The sequence below is a fragment of the Sus scrofa genome, chromosome 12 (assembly GCF_054392235.1).
Source record: "Sus scrofa isolate SSC_HxYL_T2T_F1_AM1 chromosome 12, Sscrofa_HxYL_maternal_Yorkshire_Landrace_v2.0, whole genome shotgun sequence".
Taxonomy (NCBI): Eukaryota; Metazoa; Chordata; class Mammalia; order Artiodactyla; family Suidae; genus Sus; species Sus scrofa.
In genome coordinates, this window is record NC_139394.1 from 48,639,662 (window position 1) to 48,660,309 (window position 20,648).

The window sequence follows — 20,648 nt, forward strand, 5'->3', positions numbered from 1 at the left end:
TTCCAGCCAACGCAGACCAGGAAAATCATACAAAAGGCAAACACAGAGGTCGCAGACTGAACTGAACCCAATGACATTAGACTGCTTTGTACCAATGGCCTCCCTGCCTCCATCTCCCCCGCCAGGGCCATGGCAACACTCTGTTCCAGGGCAAAAGAAGGGAACTGATGTGTTGTACCGGCTGGGTACTTCCTAGGGGCTACTCAATCTCCAACCCTGTTGCTTCCACCTCACAGAAGAAGCAATCTGAGGTTCAAGGTCACTCTGAACTAGATTAAGAGCCACAGCGGGACATCTCCCTTCCTAGCTCAAGTTCTTTCTACACACACTCAGGGCTTGTCTAGAGAATCCTGGAGCTGAAAGCTCCCAGTTTACCCTTTTCCTCTCATGCTCCCCCTCCCTCTGGCCTCCCAGCTGGTCCTCACATGTTCAGCCACTCTCCGGGCACCCACACGTCTCCCCAGCCCCTTATCTGAGTCTCACTTAAGAAGTCTTCTCTGTCCACCCTAGGGTTCCTTCTCTTTTCCTTCATGGCATTTTTCACCACGACATATATATATATATATATATATATCTGTATTCCTTCCCCCACTGGAATGTCAGCTCCCTAACAACAGGGAGTTTATTTACCTTGCTCCTGGCTGCACCCCTAATAGTGTGTCTGACACAAAAGACACGCGTGTTTTGAACAGTCACTGACGCCAACAAGGTGCTAGATGCTGAAGTCACAGAAACAAAGGAGACAACTTCTGACCCCACAGAACGCATTAACAGACGATAATAAAAACTAAGTATTCAATTATAACTAAATACTGCAAGTGGAATTCAGGTCCCAGAGGGCCTCACCCATGCAAGGGTCAGAGAAGGTTTCTGGAAAAAGAGACATCAAATCTAGGTCTGGGAGTTCCCCTCCTAGCGCAGCAGAAACGAATCGCAAAAGGAATCATAAGGTTGAGGGTTTGATCCCTGGCCTCGCTCAACCGGTGAGCTGTGGTGTAGGTCGCAGAGGCGGCTCAGATCCGGCCTTGCTGTGGCTCTGGCATAGGCCAGTAGGCCAGCAGCTGCAGCTCTGAATAGACCCCTAGCCTGGGAACCTCTATATGCCAAGGGTGCGGCCCTAAAAAGACAATTAAAAAAAAAAAATCTGAGGTCTGAAGGAGTAGCCCTTGGTTGGGTGAAGGTGAAAGGGGTAGTGAAGGCAGAGAGTGCAGCCTGAATCCTGTGACTACACTGGAAGGCAGTGAATTGTGCACTTTAAGCGGGTGAATCGTATGCTGTGTAAAAACAAATCAAAAGAAAGGTTAGTCCTAAGGTCTTAGGGGTTTCAGCCACGGAGTGACCTGATCTGCTGGGCAGAGGGTAAATCAAAACGTGAAGGTGACTCCAGGTAAGCGCGCTCACCGGGTGCTGCGGACACACGGGCCATGGAGGGCCCATGTCTGCTTTGAAAAACGGGCAAAGCGAAGCCCGCAGCGGAGGCGCCTGCGGGACGGGAACGTTCCACCAGCGGGCGCTTGCAGGTCCCTGGGCTTCCCGTGCTTCCCCCCACCCCCCGCCCGCCCCCGCGCCCCACGCCACCCCGCGCCGCCGCGTCCTGGGGCCTCCTCGCTCCTCCGAGCCGCCCCCGCGAGGCCTGCGGCGCGTCCGGGGAACACGGCCCTCCCCAGGAATGAGACGCTCGGGGAGACAAAGGGAGCGGCGCTAGGTCTTCCACAGGCCGCACCAGGCCGAGGACGGCCGAAGCTCCCATCCCCAACCTTTCCCCGCAGCACAGGGGACTCCAGCCCCCGCGCGGACGCCCTCGCTCCCGCCCTCCGCCGGCGCCGCGCGGCTCACCCGCCTCCACCGGGAAACCTCAGCCTGGGACGCGGCGGACGCGGCGGCTATGAGTGCGCCTGCGCCCGGGACAGCCGAAGCACCGCCCACCCCCGGCCACTGTGCACTGAGCGCCCTCTACCGGCCGCGCGAGATACTTGATGAAGGACCCGTGCTGGATGCCCCATGCCCAATCCAAGCCCACCCTGTTGAAAAAAAAAGCAAAACAAAAAACTGTCCCACTAACAAGCTTCTTTGCCTTGAACACCCACTCTTCCTTTTGGCATTTGCTACCAGAGATAAGCCCTGAAGGCAGGCTCTCCCCATTTTCCTGAATATGAACTGCTGCTAAAATATGAGGGGTGTTGAAGATCTGTGCAAAGCCTTGCAGGAGGACGGCTTCTAAACCACTCGTGTTGATGACAGGAATTATATTTGGATGGGAATCTGCATTTTGAGTCATTTCGTCAAATTACAGCCCCATAACACCTGTCAAAAGAATAAATATGACAGTAATAGGCATGCTTCCTTTCAGACCCGTGTATAATTATAATTGAGGGAAAGAATACAGAATTTAAACTCACAGCTACTGCCAGTATCATTCTTTGAAAATGGAATAATGCTGTTTTATTAAATAGGCTCTCCCCGCTCTCTAATGTTTAGAGCTAAAGTGCTTCTCTGAATTGATTTAAATACAAGTTTTATATCGTGAAAGAAATAAAGATGAGTCTTTATCTTAAGACAAACCCCCTGTTCAATGATGCTGCTGATCTCTCAGCTGATGCTAAAAGGGAGTTAGGTTGTTAGTGGATAATACTGCTTCTGTTCACTTCTCTCTTCTCTAGGGCTTTTTTAACCTGTTTATAATGAAAAGGCTGATTTCCTTACACAGACTCCATGTGTAGCTGGTTTAACAAGAACTTTCTGTTTTTCCTTGTTTTCTTTTTTCCTTCTTCTCTTCTTTCTAAGGAATGCATTGCTTCCTGTTGGAACCTGGGAATCTACTCTTCTCCCTTCAGGATAAGAGAAGGAGGGGATATTTCTTAACAAAAGGAGTTTCTTAAGGGTTCTCTCTTTTTTTTTTTTCCTAATATCCTTTAGAGTTTCCTTCCTTCCTCTGACCCTCCCCCCCCCCCTTCCTCTCTCTCTCTTTTTTTTTTTTGGCTTTTTTTTTAAGGACTGCACCCACAGCATATGGAGGTTCCCAGCATATGGAGGTCCAATCGGAGCTACTGCTGCCAGCCTACACCACAGCCACAGCAACTCAGGATCCGAGCTGCATCTGCAACCTACACCACAGCTCATGGCAAGGCCAGATCCTTAAGCCACTGAGCAAGTCCAGGGATGGAACCCTCAACCTCATGGTTCCCAGTCAGATTCATTTCCTCTGTGCCATGATGGGAACTCCCCTCCTTCCTCTCTTTCCATCTGCCTCTTCCTCTTTCTCTCTTTCTTCCTTCTTTTCTTTCTCTTTCTTCCCACTTCTTCCCTTCCTCCCTCCCTTCCTTCCTTTGCCCTCTTCAACTAACACACCAGCCTTCCTCCAAACCAGGTGGGGGTTCTTCCCCTGAAATATTCAAACAAAAGCTGCAACCCTTCAATTTATTTTCCATATGACTTGGGCCAAATAAATCTGAAAGGTACTATTGTACCCTCATAAATCAGCCCTCTTGTTGACACACGCGTGGACAGGGGCGCATCATTACCTTAGATCCAGTGGATAAATAATGAAGCTGTTATAGAGCCCTTATTAGGAAAAACCTGCCGGATCACCATCCATTCCTGTTTTCAGCCTTAGGATCACTTCATATTTTGAAGAAATTATTACAGTCTGTTCTTTGGCCCTATCTCCCTTTTGTTCCTAGATCCCTGTGTTCCTGCATCAACAACATTGTTCTAATACCTAGATCTCATAAAATATTCAAGAAGCAAGCTGTTCACTTTACCTCAGAAAGACTCCACCTTCAAATGCATTGATGCCTCGTCTGTCTTTACAAACACACAAGATTTTACCTTTTGCAAACATCCCATACAAGCAGCCGAACACCAAGGGGGGGAAAAGAAAACCAACGTAGGGCAGGCTTGGATAACAATTTCCAATTTTTTTCCCCAGTCATCATAGAAACCTAGATTTTTAACTAATTGGATCATAATTCTTGTAATAACTTGACAGCAACCTTACGTTCTTTAAAGAACTCTCACTAGTCCAAACGTTCAATAAAATGATACCAGGCCCACAATGGAACGGAAACCCAGCCATTCTCACCGCGTCATTTTTGTTTACACGGACATTTTAGTAGGTCCTCCTGTCAGACGAGGCACCACGTTTACAGATGAATGGAACTGAAAGTCTTCTTTTAAAAAACTTTTTTTTATTATAGTTGATTTACAATGCTCTGTCAATTTCTGCCGTGTGTGAAATTCTTCTTACTTGAGAAATTTGTCACCCAAGAGTTGGCTGTCCAGGGGCCATGTTCTTCCCAGGGGAGTCTGTCAGCTTTCCTAAGAAACACACTTAGGTGTTCTCCAGTTCTGACCATATGTCATTTAACTTGACACCTGCAGGCTTGCCACCATGTCTGTGGGACAAGTTACAAGTCCTGAAGCTTCTTCCAGTTTGAAGCTGTTGTTGATCTCAAAGAGTCCTGATACATTTGCATCCTCTGATTAAATCAGGGTATTGTCGCAAAGGCTGACCATGTAAATAATTCAAATTAATTCATCACCGTACCATAGATTCAATACGCATAATAAACACTTTGAAGAAAACACTTAGGACCCTGGGTCTGCCCTGGTTCTCGTTCCCCATGATCTCACATTTCCCCGGGAACAGAATGAGTGGTACTACTGGGTTCTCTTCTATTCAAAATATGCAAAGTTGCTATTTACCAGGGTGTGATTTGCATGTCTCAAATCCTGCCAGAACACAGGGTGAGGGGTATGGGGGGGACTGGTGATTGTGCCAAAAGGGGACACCAGGGTGACAATGGAAAACCCAACGAACAGATCTTCTCCACCCTGGGCTGCTGCAAAACACAACCCTTGCTGACTACCGAAGTTTGTTTTTGTTTTTTTTTAAGACAATGAAAATATTGGGTGTAAAAGGTTATGCGAAATCTCAGACGAGTGTCTGTTTTCGCTAATTGCTGGGTTGAAGAAAGGGGTGAGCAAGAATTTAGAGATATTTCTAAAAAGAGTAAAAGAGGGGAAAAGGTACAATCGTGACTGCTTACCTCACACACTTGGAGAGTACTTTCCCACCTGGGTTTTAGCCTTCCTGGACCTCTGTCTCGTGTCACTTTCTGCAGCTCCATGAATCTACACTTGCTGACTGGTATATATCATTCTGTAGTCTCGGGAGATTCTGTAATCATAGATTTACCGTGGCCTCAAGCAAGACCACGGGGATGATCACATGTATATTATTTCTGGATACAAGTCTCTACTTTTTCATCTTTTGAAAATATGCTCAATATCTCATGATTTCAGATTATAAATTGCATGCACACAGACATGCAATTTTTTGGGTAGATCAGCTTTGCAATGGATTTTTTCCCATAAAAAGTGTAACTACACTGTGGGTGCGTATATGGGGATATTAACAGGGTGCATATATGGGGATATTAACAAAGAAGTGAATGTGCTTGAGAATTTTTTTTTTTTTTCCTATTTAGCACATCTGAGCAACATGTGGCTTGGATCTCATGTTGCTGTGGCTGTGGTGTAAGCCCCAGCTGCTTTTTAGGGCCGCACCTGCGGCATACAGAAGTTCCCAGGCTAGGGGTCGAATCAGAACTTCAGCTGCCAGCCTACACCACAGCCACAGCAATGCCAGATCCGAGCTGCATCTTCGACCTACTGCACAGCTCTTGGCAATGATGGATCCCTTAACCCACTGAGCAGGGCCAGAGATCGAACCAAGTCCTCGGGGATACTAGTTGGATTCCTTACTGCTGAGCCACAGTGGGAACTCCAGGAAAGTCTTTCTTTTTTGCAATTTGGTGGTGTTTGACTAAAGATCCCCTTTAAAAAAATTACCTTGTTGGGAGTTCCTATTGTGGCTCAGCTGGTTAAGACCCCGACGGAGTGTCCATGCCTCACTCAGTGGGTTAAGGATCTGGTGTTGCCACAAGCTGCAGCATAGGTCATAGATGTGGCTCGGATCCTGTGTTGCTGTGGCTGTGGTGTAGGCCCCAGCTATAGCTCTGATTCAACCCCTAGCCCAGGAACTTCCGTATGCTGCAGGTGCAGCCATAAAAAGAAAAAGTAAAATAAAATAAAATATTACTTTGTTCACAAAGTATAATTCTGTTTCCATTGACTACATCTGCAGAGTGTTAAGATGGCCACAGACAAAAATTAAATGCCACAGTTAATAGAAATGGAGATGGTATGAAATGATCAACTTTATTAAATAAGATCATTTGGAGGAAGATGAGAGATAGAGTATAGAGGGGAAAGTGGGAGAGAGAAGAGAGGGAAAAAAAAGAGATGAGTGGAGAATGAGAAAAAGTACAGGTTTGTTTGTTTGTTTGTTTGCTACAGCTTGCAGCAGCTTGCTGTGGGATCTCAGTTCCCAGACCAGGGATTGAACCCAAGCAGCAAGAGTGAAAGTGCTGAGTCCTAACGTCTAGACCACCAGGGAACTCCCAGGAAATTATCTTTTTGATGCTTCCACAAAGAGAAAGGTATGGCAAAGTTAAGCCAAGCGGACCTGAACAAAAGAAATCGTTAATTAAGGGAAACTATTATTCATTTTGGTCAGAAAGTGAGGTGTTCTGGTCAGTCAAATAGGCACTTAACAGTTTACCTTCCACTCCGCAGACATTTGTTGAGACACCTCCATGTGCAAATGCCCGTGCAAAGGCCGGGGGCTTAGCAGAAGCCCCTGAACCCCATCTCACCTACTCCTGCTCTCCTGTCCCTCTCCACTTTTTGTTAGAAGCACATCTGATTTTGTCATTGTCCTCCTTTAGCCCCCATCACTGCCTCTTGGTGTTCTCTGATTTTTTGCGGGGGACGTCTTTTTAGGGCTGCATCTGTGGCATATGGAAGTTCCCAGGCTAGGGGTCAAATTGGAGCTGTAGCCACCAACCTACACCACAGCCACAGCAATGCTGGATCTGAGTCTGTGAACTACACCGCAGCTTGCAGCAATGCTGGATCCTTAACCTCCTGAGCGGGGCCAGGGATGGAACCCAAAGCCTCATGGATACCAGTCGGGTTTGCTTCCGCTGAGCCACAAGGGGAACTCCCTCAGCATTCTCTGAATGGATACACCAGACTCCATACCGCATCCTACGAGACCCTTCAGGGTCTGCCCTCAGGCTTCATTTAATGTCCCTGGTCCCCTGCTGGGGCCACTGTGCCCTTTCAGTGTCCACGTTCCTTCCACCCTGCTCCTCCTTTAGCTCTCACCCCACAGGTATCTCCCTCAGCGTCCCTGATGCCCCTGCTCCCAGGAGACTCTGGGCAGATAACCCTCTCTTTCCAAAGAGTAGCCACAGGCATGCACCATCGTTTATAATTCTGTATGTCTTAATTTGGGTTCCCTGGAAGACGGCTTTGAAGCAAGGATTCGAGAGTCATTTATTTGCAAGATGATCCTAGAAAATATCTATTCAGGGCAGTGAAATGGGGAGGGAAGGCGGCCCATAAAGAGAGTCTTGCCCAGCAAGGTGTGCCAGGGGCAACACACGTCCTCCTGCGGGGGAACCAACACAGAACACACATCCGAGTGTTGTGGGAGCCCAGGTATTTGTGTATACATCTGTTCTTGTTGTGTATAGCTGCCGGTCTATACCACAGCCACAGCAACGCCAGATCTGAGCTGCAGTCTGCGACCCACACCACAGATCACGGCAACGCCGGATCCTTAACTCACTGAGTGATGCCAGGGATTGAACCCGCAACCTCATGGTTCCTAGTCAGATTCGTTAACCACTGCGCCACCAAGGGAACTCCCTGTGTATGTTTTTTAAGTAGACAATCCATATGTATGGGTGTTGTCATCCCCACTAGAGTCTCATGGGAGTAGGGACAGAGTAGCAGTGTATCCGTGTCCCAGGGCCTGTGCCCTGCTTCCCGTGATCCAGCATTAAAATCACTCCCCTGGGGAATTCCCATCATGGTTCGGCGGTGACAAACCCAACTGGTATCCATGAGGACTCAGGTTCCATCCCTGGCCTCGCTCAGTGGGTTAAGGATCCAGCATTGCCAGGAGCTGCGGTGTAGGTCGCAGACACAGCTCAGATCCCACATGGCTATGGCTGTGGTGTAGGCCGGCAGCTACAGCTCCGATTCGACCCCTAGCCTGGGAACTTCCATGTGCCGCTAATGCGGCCATAAAAGGCAAAAAATAAAAGAAAATAGCAATGAAATGAAATATGTAATATAAAATGAAAAAATAAAACCACTCCCTCTTACCAATACCCTCAGCTCCCTGGCTCCTCTCCCCTCGGTCACACCCACTCTGGACGACCCTCGCATCCTCCTCCTCCAACCTGCACCCAAGTGGATTAAGGCTGGGAAAACGACACCACAGAGCTGAGGGCTTTTACTTTAAATTTACAATCCATGGAGTTCCCATCGTGGCGCAGAGGAAACAACTCCGAGGTTGTGGGTTCGATCCCTGGCCTCGCTCAGTGGGTTAAGGATCCGGTGTTGCTGTGAGCTGTGGTGTAGGTCACAGACTCGGCTTGGATCCTGCATTGCTGTGGCTCTGGCGTAGGCCGTCGGCTATAGCTCTGATTCGATCCCTAGCCTGGGAACCTCCATATGCAGCCATACAAAGACAAAAAGACAAAAAAAAAAAAAAAAAAAAATTTACCATCCAAACTCAAAGGCATACTGGATGCTGCCTGGGAAGTAAATGTTTGTTTCTCAGAATTCCCACAGCCCACCTCCCTCCTCTCTCTCAGCTGAAGGCCTCCTTGAAAAGTGAGGCCCCCGTGAGAAGAGTCAAGGACTTCCTCCTCTTCTCACCTCTTCTTTTTTCCTGTTACATGGAGGAAAGTTTCCTTCCGCCTTTGCAAAACCAAACCCTCTGCCGCTTCTCTGGATTCTGTCCCCTGTGCCTTCCTAAAATCTTTGTTCCTAGAGTTACCCCCTCTCTCTCGCTTCAGTAACCTCCTCTTCTCCACCTGTTCATTCGCAGAAACATAGCCAAGTGTAGGGGCCTTGAGATTCATGGACCAAGGGCACTGGCCTCACTTGGGACCCTGTTAGAAGTACAGACTCCCTCAGCCCAGCCCTACAGAATCAGAATCTGCATTTTAACAAGATCCCCAGGCATATGAAAGTTTGAGAAGCATTGGGCCATCTCTCTATCACAGCCAAAATTGTATCCATGTATTCAACTCATGTTTCTAGGGGAGTTCCCTGGTGGTCTAGTGGTTAGGGCTCAGTGCCTTCACTGCTGCAGCCCAGGATTTGGGAACTGAGATCCTAACATCAAGCTGTTGCACATCAAGACAAAAAATAAAAGTAAACATTATAGAATATCTACCAGGGACCAAGTGATCTTCTAGGTTCTAGGGATACAGAAAAATAAAACATGAAAAGATCATTGTGCATGTGTGGTGTCCTAGTGGCAGAAAAGAGCAAAAACAGAAGACATGAGCAGGTCATAAATAAGGGCTTTGCAGAGAGATAAAATACTGTCATGTGATAGTCACCAGATGGCTATTCGGATCACTCCAAAGAGGTGACATTTAAACTGAGATCTAAATGAAGAAACCATCATTAGCGTTGTCTGCACAGGCTGTCTCATTTCTTCCCTCATTCGCCCGTTCACCCTTCGGGGACTATATTTGGCTTCCATCTTCATGCCACCGAAACTGCTCTTACCAAGGTTTCCAGAGGCTTCCGTGTTGTCCTAAGCCAAGGCTCCTTCTCTGCAGACCCCACAGTCTAAACCCTCCACCAGTCCTGGAGGGCAGGTTGGTGCCGTAAGGGGCTTGGGGACGGGGGAGGAGGAAGATTTCTTGCCAGACACTACGGAGCCTTACCCAGGACAGGGTAAGTTGGTATTAGCCTGCTGATCACTGGCAAGACCTAATCAGCACAGGGAAGTTGGTTTAGGGATATCTGTGTACCGGGTACCAGAATGTGGGCTCAGAAAAGAGAGGCCAGTCTGTGCACCCAACTGACCACACGCGCATTGTCAAAATGCTTAATCCTAGGGATTTCTTTTTTATTACCAAATACCATCAAGCCCATCAGGAGCGCTGCCCTAGTGCTGCTTGCTGAAGCTTGGTCCTAGCCCACAGGGTGACGGAAGCACAGCCACCGATGCACCACTGTGCCATCACGGTCACTTGATGCCCTGACTTTGTGGTTCTCTGCCACCCCAGCTCCAAGCTCATCAGCACGTGGCTCTTTGTGTTTATGGGGATATGTTCAAAGGTAAAGAAAAACTCAGAGGTTAGGAGACGATCACAGCTTCGTGCACCTGCCTACCCCGATAGCGGAGGCGAGTGGAAAATCCAAAGAAGAATATATCATGACATGAAAAGTATATGAGGAGCTATGTCTAGTCACTTACGATGGAACATGATGCTATGAGAAAAAAGAATGTATACATGTATGTGTAACTGGGTCACCATGCTGTAGGAGAAAAAAATAAAAGGTAAAAATTAAATTTTAAAAAAAGTATATGAAATTCAGGAGTTCCCTGGTGGCATAGTGGGGTGAGGATCCAGCGTTGTCACGGCTATGGCGCAGGTTCCATCCCTGGCCCAGGAACTTCCGCAAGCCTCAGGTGCAGCCAATGGAAAAATGCTATGACATTCACATTTCAGTGTCTATAAGTAAAGTTTTATTGGAACACAGGGATGCCTGTTCGTGTGACTTTGTCTCTGACTGCTTTTGTGCTCCCATGACAGTGTTGAGCAGCTGCAACAGAGACCACAAGCCCCCTGACGCCTAAAACATTTACTCTCCGGCCCTTTGCCGGAAAAAAAAAAAAAAAAAAAAGCCAATCCCTGGTCGACAAAAAGCTGTGCAGATGTCTCCGCCGTGAATGCCAGGCTCTGCATGATGGGAGCCCTGACTGACCTCCAGAGCGTTCCTTCTAGAGCTTTCCTTCACGCCCCTCCGGTACAGGCCGTGCTAAATATCTTGTTCCGCATTTAAATTCCATGCTGTCCCACCTCCGTGTTTTCTTCCTGCTGTTCCCCTCATCTGGAAACCACACCCAATACCGGCAGTTTGCTTTTATGCCAATTTGCCCCAACCTTCAGGCAGGCCTTCCTAAATCTCTCAACTGTAATTTATTCCTCCACCCTCGTCTTTGGCCATAATTCTCTCTGTACTGTCTCATGACACACCAGTTCTCTACTTTGCATTATAATTATTTATGCACATGTTTTATTCCCCCTCTAGACTCTAAACTCCTTGAAGAATGCATTGGCTCATTACAAAATTAGCATTTTGAGAACCCTTATTTGCATCACACATAAGATCTCTTGTCTTCAGCAAAAAGGAGTATACTTATGACACATATAATTGGCACTTATCACACAAATCAATGATAATGGGGAACAAGGGCAAGATGGTTAATTAAAACCCACAGCAAATTCCTCCAAAATTCATTTTTGCTTTCCCTACCATTTTACCAATATAATACACACTCGTTCCTAGGAAAGCTCCTTTCTGCACGCTTTGTAGATGTGTACCTGCGCTGGTTACCAGGAAGTTAGAAGGAGCAAAAAGACTGGAAGTAAATAATCCACCCCCTGAAATCATCAGGCCTCCAGTGATGGAACGCTTTCTGGGCATTCCTTCCAGGGAGGGTTATAAGCCTCTGAACTCTCCTTCTCCGGGGGTTCCATAAAGATTTGAAGATTTGAATTTGGGGTGTTCCTTTCGTGGCTCAGGGGTTAAAGAGCCTGACTAGGAGCCATGAGGTTGCGGGTTCAATCCCTGGCCTTGCTCAGTGGGTTAAGGATCCGGCATTGCTGAGAGTTGTGGTGTAGGTCACAGACACAGCTCGGATCCTGCATTGCTGTGGCTGTGGCTGTGGCTGTGGCTGTGGCTGGCAGCTACAGCTCTGATTCACCTCCATATGCGCCCCTAAATAGTAAAAAAAAAAAAAAGAAGAAGAAGATTTGAATTTGGGAGTTCCCTTGTGGCTCAGAGGATTAAGGATCTAGCATTGACACTCTGCGGTTCAGGTCGCTGCTCTGGCATGGGTTTGATCCCTGGCAGGGGAACTTCCACATGCCGCAGGTGTGGCCAAAAAAAAATTTTTTTTTCTGAATTTGTTTGCATGCCCTTTGGAACTTAGACATGGACCAATGAGCTTTTGGTATGGCCCTGCTACTCAAAAGAGGCGAATTTCAAGTTAAAAAATCAATCAGGTTCCCTGCCCATATGTTTGATAAGGAAGGCCAAATATTCTATTGCAAACATGAATTCAACAAGAAATGATACGGAAATAAAATAAAGATGAAGAGGCACCCCGCTTGTCAAAGCAACATATGCGTTTGGGATGATCTTGTGTACCCAGGACTGGGGTACGCAAATATTGTGTTAAACCTCGCCTCCTAATAGCCTAATTTCTCACATGCTCTTCAGAGGAAAAAATGTGATGCTAATTTAAGATGACTTATCCAGCTAAGCACATACATAAAAAATAGTTCAGAATCCAGAACATGACAGAACTCCCCTTTCACGTCTAATTAAGTACTTTTAATTGGCAATTCAATTGGCAGACTGTATGGTTCAGGCTGGAGAGAGGAAGGCAGAACAGACCCCTCGTCGGATACAAAAGAGGGGATGTGGGGCGTGGGCAATTGCTTTTCGGGTGTGTGATGCAGAAATGCGACGTTGGGAGCGGAAAAAAGGCGACTATCTGTACATCTGGGAAGGAATTAGCAGCGAACAGGGCAAATGCTAGAGGCTCTGCTCATGATTAGAAAATGTCATTTAGAGAGATATTTACATTGTTAATTAAGCAATGAAGCTGATAACTGCTACTCTGTAAATTGTGCTAATTACCCCAGTGCCTTGGAAGGTTTTCTAATCAGCCAGATCAATAGGCTCCTGGTGTATGCTAATAATGCAGTGTCACCCTCCTTCTGAAGCGCTTTGCGTACAGCCGTCTGAACCCAGGACAGCTCCCGCCCTCTGTCCTGTGCTAGAGGCAGCCAGCATTCAGCTGTCTGCCCACATCACAGCAGCGAGGCTGATGCCCGCTCACCCGCACGGCCCCCAGCAAGGACACGAGGCTCCCACCATGCACTGCGTCTCCATCAATTGTTCAGGAGAGAGGCCTGCGCCTTTGTGCTCCCTGAGACTTTTATGTGACCACAGCCCTGTGTCCTCCCAACAATTAGAAAGATCACCTAGTCCTGAGGGGTGAGGGCTATGAAGGAAGACCTAGATTCAAGTCTCTGCTCTGCCATTGACTTTGAGGAGATGACCGTGAAGCAGGACACAGTGACGGCTTCCAGGAGCATGAGTATAGACCCAGTGACAGGGTCGATTCAGTTCAACGACTGGCTGGACTTTTAGGGGGTTTTTTGTTTGCTTAACCGCTGAATTAAGTGATTGTTGGTATGAACAGACGGGCCTTTTGAGCCAGAAGAACCAAACTGCTTCCAACACATCATCAGCCTCTCTGGGGCCCCAGCATGACAAGAAGGGATCTGAACTAGGTGACAAACGGCAGAAACAGTCCAATGCCACATACTCTCATGTATTCACCTGACTTTCGGTCACCCATAGGCATGGGTAGCGCATGCGCGAAGGAGACCCAGGAATGATTGCTCTGCCTCACTGCAATCTATAGCTTCTAGCTCTTTCCCCCATTAAAACGCCAACAAAAAAGTCATCAGCCGGTAGCCAAGGGGCCTGGTTTGAAGATGAAATGTTTGTGTCTCTCTCATCCCCCGATAGGTGTCTGAATGCATAGTCAAAATCCCACTTATCAGAGGGGAAGCAGAGTGAAGAAGAAAATTAGCCAAGGGCTTGGGTAAGTCATGGATTGATAATCTGTCTCCGAATTACCGAGGGTCACCTGCACAGGGGCGTTAAGCATCAGCCAAGGAAGAGCTGGAAGGTGGAAAGTCAAGGTTGAGGGAGCTGCGGGGGCACAAGCAAGCTTGGAAACAGCTGCGATCCATTTCTTCACTTGAGAAGCAGAACTCCTTCTGTGTGCCTCTGTGTGCCTCTACGTGGGGCTCCGAGCTTTCATCGCTAGCCCTCCCTGGACGCAGCCCCCGGCCCCCGTGGGCAGAGCTTCTGAGTTCAAGGCCAGCTCCTGTGCTGGGCTTTGGGATGGGGCCAATTTGTTGAGTTGTTTCAGTGCTTTGATGTGTAAACTAATCATCCGTCATTGTGCTCTAATTAAACCTAAGTGGTGCAATGGATTTGCTGTCATAGAGGCCAGGGCCCTTCCTGGATTGGGGGAGGGAGGGAGGGGCAGCGTCTGTCCTCAGAAAGCAGCCCTGCCCCAGGAGGGCAGAGACGGAGGAAATGCCAGACAGGAACACGAAGGGCGCTGGAAACCCTGTTTGGGCTCCAGGAGGCTGGAGGCAGCTGTGACAAACCAGAAACGAGGGCAGGTCTATGAGTCTCTGATTTCCTGGGTGATGTCGCCCTCAGCATGAGTGTCTAGACACAACACGCTCGGGTCAAGTGGGTAATCAGAAAGTGACCTTCCTGTTTGCCATGGTAACAGATCTCTCGGGGGCCAGCTGGCCCTGGCATCACCAAAATATAACCTAGTTTCATGAGGCGAATGAGCAATTTCCACCTCTACAGCCAAACCCACTGACCAAAACAGGGAAGGCGGTACCAGGACTGCCAAGAAAATATAGATCCTCACAGCCGTGTCCTCACTCTCGCCCCATGGCATTTGCATCCTAACATAAACGAAGTGTTCCCAGGATTACGAAGGGGAGAGTGGGTCCTCCTTTGGAAGGAGAACCGGGGAGGGGGAAGGGGGAGATGACGGTGATATAGTTGACACGGTGACCTGTGTCCTGGGAGTGGTCACTGGTCCCACATCGGACTCTTCCCTGGCTCAAGCGCCTCCCCAGAGGGCAGGAAAGAGGCTGTTCCTGTCCCTCCCTGCTGCAACCTCTTGTGAGAACTCCGCATGGAAAAACATTGATTTCTTTGTATGTGGACTCAATGTAATTGATCAGTTCCACTCCATAGGGACATAATAATGGCACAATGACAAAGCTCTACTCTTCTTCTTCACCCGGGTATTCACCCAGCAACTATTGATGGAGCGTCCAGGTACAAGGCAGACTAGAAGACCAAGGCTGTGCAAGATACAGATGCAAGAATTCACACCCTCAGAGAACAGAGAAGATGATGGCACATGATTTGATGACTGCAAGTGATTCCATAGAAAACGGACCTTGGAAAGAAAGACCAAGTAGGTCAAGCATATCATCTGGAACCATCTACAACAAGAGGGTATAAGAAAAGAAAGTGAAGGAGTTCCCATGGTGGTTCAGCAGTAACGAACCCAACTAGTATCTATGAGGACGCAGGTTCGATCCCTGGCCTCACTCAGTGGGCTAAGGATCTGGCATTGCTGTGAGCTGTGGTGTAGGTTGCAGACACAGCTTGGATCCCATGTGGCAGTGGCTGTGGCTGTGGTCGGCAGCTGCAGCTCTGATTGGACCCCTAGCCTGGGAACCTCCATAATGCCACATGTGTGGCCCTAAAAAAAAAAAAGCAAAAAAAAAAAGAAGAAAAAGAAAGTGCAGCAGTATTCCTGCCCTCCCCATGCCCCTGGATCTCTTCTTTCCTTCTCTGGTAAGAGAAATATTAGCCTTAGACGGTCACCCAGATAAAAACCACCCTCCTCGGTCTCCTTTGTCACCATTTCCAGCCACGTGACCAGGTCCCAGAAACAGGGATGTGAAGAGATGGGGAGGGGTGTTTCTGCTTCCGTGGTGTGACGTTAAAAGGGAAGCAGCCTGTCTTCCTGATTTGCCCCTTCCCGCTGCCAAGAACACAGCTGTGGCAGTGAGCCACCTTCAACCAGGCACATAAATGAAGACGCCGTCTTAGGGACGTCAGCGCCACCAGTCTGCAGGATCCTGGGCACCCCCACCAGGAAGGCACCTTACCCGCTTGGACTGCACGACTCTGACATGGGAGCAATACACTGTCTTGTTTAAACCCCTGATATATCGACTCTTGCTGTTTGGGGCATATCCCAACCAAGAGAGAAAGGTAAAAATCAGTGAACAGAATGGTAGAGAGGAGAGGAAAATCCACATGAAAAATATTCAGCTCTTCTCCCAATTTTTTTTTTTCTTATCAAGCACCTTTTATGTGCCAGGCACTGTTTTGTCTCCAGGGATTCAAAACTCTATGAAGCTCCCGACTTCAAGAGGGGAACATGTAACACAATCATTTCACATGCAAGTAGCAGTGGCAGAAATGATCAGAGTCTCGTGGGCGAATGGGACATGCACACCTCCTTCGACCTAAAGGCATCAGGCGTTTAGCCTGGACTCAGAAAAACCAGGATGGATCCTAGTGAGGACGTGGGGGGTGGAAGGAAGCCTGTGAGCAGAGGCTGCCATCTCGCCTGGCTGCACTGGTCCCCCAGCCTGGAACTGCTGCCTTGGGAGGGTCTCCTCTCTCTCCAGGGCCTTGTCATTCTTACAAACACAGTATAAAGTGAGTGGCCTTTCTCTGGAACACTCTGCTGAGCCTCCCTCACCCTGACTCTGAATGAGTATCTCCAATGACCCTGGTGTTGGGCCGCACCCCACAGGCCTGCACCCCTGTACTTGCCCAGCCTCAAGATGGAAGAAAGAGCCCAGAGTCAGTGACGGAGACATCAATGGTTTAATGGGCGGCCCGGGAAGTGGGGGGGATCTTATATGTCTGGTGGAAGGTTCTGGAACCACACCGCAGCAGGACCGGGCAGGAGTCTTCACTACAAGGGGGAGAGGGAGGTTACTAGTTATATGGGGAACTGATGTCGGGGTGCCTTATCGGGTGCCAGGGCAGCCAGCAGAGGGGAGCACCCCTCACTGCCCCTTTGATCAACTATCATAGTGGAAATGGTTCTGATCTAAAAATTAGAAGAATCACTAGCTGGGGCCAGGGGCAAGTGCTTAGACATTTAGTGATTAGGCGCTGTGATTAAGAGGGAAGGTCAGTTAGGTGAGGAGGGGGCAGGTGAAGCAGGCACTGGTCCAGCAGAGGATGTACAGAGAGCAAGAGAACAGTCATCTTGGGTGGCTTGATCGTACAAATGACGTTTAACCAGCAACGAGAGGCCATGTGTCAAATAGGTCCAAAAGATTGGTCTTCTCTCTCCGTTTAAACTCCCTGAGGGCTGCAATGTTTTTTGAAGTCCTGTGCAGTCCCAGTTATCACGTGGCACCGGGCCTGGACCTGGGAGCCAGAGTAGTGTAAAGAGAACTTGAACCTTGGCTCAGGGCTGACAGCTCCCAGCCCTCCCATGCACTGGCTTGTGGGACCTTGAACAGGTTACTAATTCCTCTGAATCTTTCTTTCTTTTTTTTTGGTCTTTTTGCCTTTTCTTGAGCCCCTCCCTCGGCATATGGAGGTTCCAGGCTAGGGGTCTAATCGGAGCTGTAGCCGCCGGCCTACACCACAGCTCACGGCAACACCGGATCCTTAACCCACTGAGCAAGGCCAGGGATCGAACCCGCAACCTCATGGTTCCTAGTTGGATTCACTAACCACTGAGCCACGATGGGAACTCCCTCTGAACCTTACTTTCCTCCTCTGTGAAAAGAGGAATAATAGAACCTATCTGGAAAAATTGTTAGAACAACTGAAGAAGATAATGTTTATGAAAGTACCTAGCAGAGTGCCTGGCACAAAGATAATTTCTTTTCCTTTTTTGTTTTTTTTTTTAAGGATGAGATTTTTAAATTGTATAATGTAATCCATTATAAATTCCTTTCTTTTTTTAAAGAAATATTTGTCTAGAAGTTCCCTGGTGGCCTAGTGGTTAAGGCTCCAGCATTGTCCCAGCTGTGGCTCAGTTCTCTGCTATGGTGTGAGTTCAATCCCTGGCCCGGAAATTTCCTCGTGCTGCAGGTGAAGCCAAAACAAAAAAAGAGAGAAATATTTGTCTAAAAAGATCCTTAACTCTGCAAATGTTATATCATTGGTTGGAAACGGTGACACAGGAGCACTCTGCTCCTATGAACTGACTACATGCTGAGGCGTTTGGACGATCGCAGCAGGTAAAGCCTCAATTCAACTGATTTAAGCTTCATGGTCATGGCCAGTACTAAGCAGGAGAGGTGCTTGTTGAGTGTGTGAGAGGCAGCTAAGAGGCATTTGCTGGTCATTTCGGGACCTCATTCACAACAATGGCTACTTATTAAGCTTTTAAGACTTGCCACATTGGACCTACAAAGCAAAGATGGTTGTCAGCAACCCAAGCTGGGCACAATAGCTCATCTGTGTCCTAGATGCCTCCTGGCAACATTTTTCGGAAAAAGGAGATAAGGCCGGGTGTTTATGTTGCCTGGCCTTGGGGTTTCAATCCCTCCCACACAGTCCCCTTTCCCTCCCAGAAAAGTCTGTCTCTGCCCTGGTCTTTCCTACATTAATAAATGATACCACCCTCACCCCGTTACCAAAGCCAGAAACCCAGGCTCGCTTTTCCTGGATTCTTTTAATCCACATCTGTCTTTCAGTCTCCGTCCTGTCCCCAACCTATCTCTTGAATCCATCTGCTTCTCTCCATCTCACCATCCATCAAGTCCAAGCTACCACAGTCTGTTGTGTAGAGCCTGGCCACTCCAAGGATAATGTGGGGACCAGCACCCTCAGCATCCTGTGGGAGCTTGTTAGAAATGCAGCAGAGTCTCAGGCCCCACCTAGACCTAGGGAACCAGAATCTGTATTTTTATAAGATCTGTTTGCACACTAAAGATCAAGAAGCATGGAAAAGACTACAGGAGCCCCCTCAACTGGTCCCTCTCCCTTCATCCTACCTAATTCTAACCGATTGGTCTGGGACCAGTTTGCTGGTTCCCACACCACTCAGTGTAATTTTTTATTTTTTTTATTTTTTTTTTAAATTAATTTTTTTTTTGGTCTTTTTTTTTTTGCTATTTCTTTGGGCCGCTCCTGCGGCATATGGAGGTTCCCAGGCTAGGGGGTCGAATTGGAGCTATAGCCACCGACGTATGCCAGAGCCACAGCAACACGGGATCTGAGCCGCATCTGCAACCTACACCACAGCTCACGGCAACACCGGATCGTTAACCCACTGAGCAAGGGCAGGGACCGAACCTGCAACCTCATGGTTTCTAGTCGGATTCGTTAACCACTGCGCCACGACGGGAACTCCTTTTTTTTTTTTTAATTTACCCTGCCACATGGCACAGGATTACAGTTCTAATTTCTTCCAAATTCCTTTTTTTTCCACAAGACCAAAACAAGATTTCTTGTGTCTTCCCTGAGCTGGTGAGGGAAAGTGTTTTAAGCCATTTCATTGGGGTTGGAGGCTTGCCCCTGTCCCAGCACAGGCACGAAAACTCCAGCCCCCTTCACTAGGGTTTGTACTCTGGAACTTTCGCCCGGCCCCCCCTCCCACTCCACTCCCCACCCCCTGGCCAGAATCTACTTGGGATCTTCCTGCTCTGTGTTTAACTTCCCTCTTCGTCTCTGATCCAAGATTATCTGCCTTTCTATCAAAGTCAGATACATGATTCAGTTTTGTTCTTTTAAATGAAAGGCATTTCTATGTGTTTGGGGTGGGGAAGAGGAAAAGAGGTCCCCACAAGTCTAGCTTATCCCATGCTAGCCAGAGCCCCAGAGGCATCTTTTTTTTTTCTTTCTTTCTAGGGTTGCACCTGTGGCATATGCAAGTTCCTGGGCTAGGGGTCGACTCGGAGCCGCAGCTGCCGGCTTACACCTGCAACTTGCAGCACGCCAGATCCTTAACCCACTGAGCGAGGCCGTGGATCAAACCTCACAATGACTATTGATTCTTAACCCGCAGAGCCACAGCGGGAACTCCCCAGAGCCAACTTGTAAAAACTGAGATCAGACTCCACCACTCCCGTGTTGAAAACAGGTCTCCTCTTGCTTTGGACAAAATCCCAAACCCTGAGTGGGCAGTCTGGTCCCTGCCTGCTCAACTCCTCAGCCATTTGTGTCCAAACACACAACCATCCTTTCTGCACCTCCCGTGCCTCAGGGCCTTTGCACCACCCCTGGCAGGCTCTGCCTCCCTCTTCACAGGCTGATTCCGTCTGTCCTTCAGCTTCCAGCCTGGATGTCCCCTCCGGAGAGAAGGCTCTCACCCTGCCCATCCCCTCACCGCACTCGAAAACCCTCCCAACTCACCCTGAGGTAGCTGCTCATCACAACCTAATTATTTGCATATTTACTTGTTTCCTACTTAGTCCTCTCTAAAATATAAATTCCATGAGGTCTCAAACCACTTAAGGCACCTCGCAGGGGCTCATATTTGAGGAATGAAGTTGTTGAAACAGTTTCATTCTAGAACCTCCTCTCTGTGGCGGCAACCGCCAGCCACATAGGGCTTCTGAGGGCTTGAAACGTGGCTCGTCCAGACTGAGCTGTGTGCTCAGTGTGAGATACACACTGCATTTCAAGGACTGTGCATGAAAAAAGATATGAAAGTCTTCATTAATAAATGTTTCCATCGATGGCATGTTGACCTGAAGATAGTTTGGATTGTTGTATGAAATAAAATATTTTTAAAAATTAATTCCACCTTAAGAAAATAAAGGGCTACTAGAGAGTCTCAAATGACGTGTGCGGCCCTCGTTGTATGTGTACTGGCCATCGATGGTCTGAGTGAAGTCCGTGGAACCGGAAGTGATCCCGGC

At 48.3% G+C, this 20,648-nt stretch overlaps 1 protein-coding gene across 6 annotated transcripts in view; it reads right to left on the reverse strand.

The window, feature by feature from the left end:
* LYRM9 (LYR motif containing 9) overlaps positions 1–20,648 on the reverse strand; it is a 100,138-nt gene that overhangs the window by 56,490 nt on the left and 23,000 nt on the right. For 3 of the 6 annotated variants that reach the window (XR_014821454.1, XM_084985282.1, XM_003358165.5), the window contains exon 1: positions 1,837–1,893. The gene's annotated coding sequence lies outside the window, so the exon portion shown is untranslated. Of the gene's footprint in view, positions 1–1,757; positions 1,894–2,703; positions 2,829–3,521; positions 3,595–5,048; positions 5,180–20,648 lie in introns of those variants that run through there. The other 3 variants (XM_084985285.1, XM_084985286.1, XM_084985287.1) reach the window with 3 other exon arrangements.